General features: G+C 32.7%; 1 pseudogene; it reads left to right on the top strand.

Moving 5' to 3' along the window:
- Positions 1-596, top strand: part of LOC102029433 — a 6,602-nt pseudogene extending 6,006 nt beyond the window's left edge.
- Positions 597-926: the final 330 nt, after the last annotated feature.

The following is a 926-nucleotide window of genomic DNA, read 5'->3' as shown; positions in this document are numbered from 1 at the left end:
ATGTGCAAGCACTGCATTGTTTCACTAGTGTAAAACCTGAAAGAGTTAATTTAAACTCAGAGGTATGATAGACATTGTGAAATGATAGGAAACTGCTCAAGGGTAAAAGGTAACTGGGATGTAGGAAAAAAGAAGGGAAAAAAGGAGAAATTTTGTATGTATGTATATACAGGATAGTTAACATGGTTGTTCTACTGTCTTCTATTTCTTTGCTGAAAGAAACTGTCAACGTGTCCTTGGTTGATCAGTATTGCATGTCTATATCTGTTTTCAAGAGAAGCCACTTTGAAGATATCAATATGTAATGCAACAAGCATTGTTAATTCCCCACCACTTTGTTTGTAACTCCATATTGTCTGTACTGTTCTTTTGCTATTTTGTAAAATGTTGTCTATCTGTTAATGTTTTCCTCCTTTTATTTTTAAAATTAAAAAACAAACAAACAAACACCTGCCTGGCAAGTGTGAGGTCATGAGTTTGATTCCCGGTACTAAAAAAGAAAAAAGAAAAAGAAAATAATGCAGTATGCCTTTTTAGGCTTGAGGGCACCACCTGGTTTGAAGGAAGCAGAAGCCCGGGCAAAACAGCAAACATGAACATTAAGCATTCTTCCTTAAGCATCTTGAAAAATGAGTCCCTATTGCTTTTGTACAATAACTTTTTCAAATAGCAAAATTATCTTGGTTTCAAAAGGAATTGCTTAAAGTTAAAATAATTAGGTGGTGTTTCCAGGTATAACAAAATGAATGCACAATTAAAATATGAACATCATGTTGAGGATAATAGGAGATTATGATAAAATTTTAAGTAAATATTATGGGATAGTATTATCTGCCAAAAGTACTATTTTTTATACTTTAATGATTTTTACAAAGAGAACACCCTTTTTGATACTGTTGCAACTTAAGTGTATCTGCATCTCACCA

This window comes from Chinchilla lanigera, unplaced genomic scaffold, assembly GCF_000276665.1.
Source record: "Chinchilla lanigera isolate Chin_1 unplaced genomic scaffold, ChiLan1.0 scaffold00119, whole genome shotgun sequence".
NCBI classification, from domain to species: domain Eukaryota; kingdom Metazoa; phylum Chordata; class Mammalia; order Rodentia; family Chinchillidae; genus Chinchilla; species Chinchilla lanigera.
The sequence above is the reverse complement of the archived record's forward strand: the minus strand, read 5'-3'. Positions and strand labels throughout refer to the sequence as shown.